Here is a 3434-nt window from a genome sequence, read left to right on the forward strand (position 1 = left end):
ATGACCATCTTTGAACTTTTGCGAGTAGCTCTGGAAAGACAGACAGATGATGGGCCACAGATTGACACAGGCGATTGCTTCTTGCTCTGCACACTCACCTGGATAACAGAGGTGAGGCCAGCCCGCACCCTCATCATGCCAAATAACAATTATATATCCAGCAAAGTTATCCCTCAAATACAATGGTGAAATTAAAACATTTTCAGATAAACAGAAATTAAAGTAATGTTTAATAACTAGACTAATTTTACAAAAAGTATTAAAGGGTATTTTTTGGATTGAGAACAAAGACCAACAGACAACAACCTGAGATTACTACATATGATAACACCACTCAGAACTCATTCCAGAAACAGAAGTATTTAAAGTAAAACAATCTTACAAAATTGAAAATAGGGACCAGAGGTATTAATTTAAAAGGGAGACAACTACAAAGCAAAAAGGGAATAGTGCAGATGCAGAACTCCCAAATGGTGAGGAAGTCAAGTAGATTTTGAGGTAAAACAGACTGTTTTAAATGGGGAAAAATTAATAAATTACAGGATAACCTCAGAGAAAATGAAATACACCTTCAAACCAAAATTAAAAAAGAAGAAAATCAGAAAGAATTAGTAAACACTAAAACAACAGTAATGAAGACAATGAAAAGAAATTCCACAAACAAAAATGAACTCAGAACAGAAACTTATGTGAAACAAAGAAACTAGTAACACCACACACACACAAAAAAACCACATAGCAAAATGATAGCAATCAATTTGTACTTATTGATAATTACACTGAATATCGATGGATTAAACACACCAGTCAAGTGAAAGAGAATATAGCAGAATGGATAAGGAAATAAGATCCTTCAATATGCTGTCTACAAGAGACATACCTTAAACACAAACACAAAAATAGACTAAAAATGAAAGTTTTTAAAAAAAGAAATCTAGCCAATGGCAATAAAAACTATCATTTAAAAACTGACAATTTTAATCTCTGATAAAATAAACTTTAAAGGAAAAATCAGCATAAGGACATTATATCATTAAAGGGTCAATTGAACAGGAGGATATAACCATAATAAATATCTATTCTTCTAATGAAAGAGCCTCAAAATTCATATACTCCAATAGAACTAAAGGAAAAAGTGGACAACTCTACAATAATAACAGGATTGGGCAGTGTTTTGTTCTGCTGTGCATAACGTTGCTATGAGTCGGTACTGACTCGATGGCACCTAACAACAACCAATAATTATACTCTAATAAATGTGAAAATCTAGAAGAAATGGACAATTTAATAGAAACACTTAACTTACCTAAAGTACCACAGATTGCAGTAGAAAACTTGAACAGACTTATAACAAAAAAAGAAATTGATCAAGTCATTAAAAGACTCCCTACTAAAAAATGCCGTGCTGAGATGAAAAACAAGCAACATAATCTACCACATAGATAAAAGAAAGGAAAAAAAAAAAGGTTCAATATTAGAAAAACAAGCAACATAATCCACCACATAGATAAAAGAAAGGAAAAAAAAAAAGGTTCAATATTAGAAAAGCAAGCAACATAATCCACCACATAGATAAAAGAAAGGAAAAAAAAAAAGGTTCAATATTAGAAAAGCAAGCAACATAATCCACCACATGATAAGACACATGATTATATCTGTTGATGTAGAAAAAACATTTGACAAAATCCAACATCCATTCCTGATAAAAACACTCAACAGGAACACTCAATAGGAACAGATGGAAAATTTCACAACATAATTAAAGATATATATATAAACCAATAGCCAGCATCACTCTGAATGGATAGAAGCTGAAAGCATTCACCTTTTGAACAAGAACTAGACAAAGATGCCCTTAATCACCACTCCTATTCAATATTTACTGGAAATCTTAGCTAGAGCTATAAAGAAAGAAAGGGAAATGAAAGCCATCCAAATTGGCAAAGAAGAAGTAAAACTATCTGTAGATGACATGATTCTATACTTAAAAAATCCTAAAGACTCAGCAAGAAAATTATTGGAACTCATTGAAAGATTTAGTAAAGTGGCAGGGTGCAAGATCAGCATCCAAGAATCAGTTACCTTCCTTTACATGAATAAAGAAAGCTCTGAAAAGGAAATCAGGAAAACAATACCATTTACAGTAGCCATCCTAAAGATGAAATGCTTAGGAATAAATCTAACCAGAGACACAAAAGACCCATACTAAGAAAACTACAAAATACTACTATAAGAAACCATGTTGTTGTTGTTACGTGCCATCTATTTGTTTCCAACTCATAGCAACCCTGTTTAGAGTTTCTGAGGAATGACTAATGAGTTTGAACTGCTGACCTTGAGGTTCAAACCAACGTTTTGGTCTAGTGCTTACTTATCTTACAGCACCACACCAGGACTTGATAAGAGATCTACAAAAATGTAAGACTATATCATGCTTATGGATAGTAAGACTTAACATTTTGAAAATGTCAATACTACCCAAAGCAATCTATAGCATACTGCAATTCCAATCCAGATCCCAGCATCATTTTTTTTTAAACTTTATTTATTTAATGTTTTATTGTGAATTATGTGATAGTTTACATGGGAGAACATTAGCTTTACATTCATCCTATCATATATCGTTTCATTGCCAACATCATTCTTTAAAGAGATAGAAAAACTTATCACTAACTTTATATGGAAAGGAAAGAGACATTGGATAAGCAAATCATTATAAAAAAAGAACAAAGTAGGAGGGCTCTCACTTTTCAATTTCAAAACTTACTGTACAGCCATAGTAGTCAAAACAGCCTGTTACCTGTTCAATAAAAGACACATAGATCAGTGGAACAGATTTGAGAATCCAGAAGTAATAAATCTATCTATCTACCTTCAGTTTATCTTTGACAAAGGGCCAAACATATTAAATGGGAGAAGAATTAGTCTCTTCAACAAATGGTGCTGGCAAAACTGGAAATCGATATGCAGAAGAATGAAATGAGACCCATATCTCTCACCATATGCAAAAATGAACTCAATGTTGCTTAAAGGGCTAAATGTGTAACCTAGAACTATAAATAAAGTTCATCAATGAAAAATAGGAACAAACTAAGGGATTCTGATATCTGGCATAAATACACTATAACACGGTGGACAACACACAAATGTCAGAGGACTAAATAGATGACTGGGAGCTCCTAAAAATTAGATACTTGTGTGCATCAAAAGATTTCACCAAAAGAGCAAAAAGAGAACCCACGGACTGGGAAACTTTTTTGGCAATGACATATCAGTCAATGAATGTTTATAGAATACTTCAACACCTCAACCAGAAAAAAAATAATCCAATAAAAAAAATGGACAGAGTACATGCATAGATATTCACCAAAGAAGACATTCAGGCAGCCAAGAAACACATGAAGGAATGCTCATGATCATTAGATATCATCTTA

The sequence above is a fragment of the Chrysochloris asiatica genome, unplaced genomic scaffold, assembly GCF_000296735.1.
Source record: "Chrysochloris asiatica unplaced genomic scaffold, ChrAsi1.0 scaffold00007, whole genome shotgun sequence".
NCBI classification, from domain to species: Eukaryota; Metazoa; Chordata; class Mammalia; order Afrosoricida; family Chrysochloridae; genus Chrysochloris; species Chrysochloris asiatica.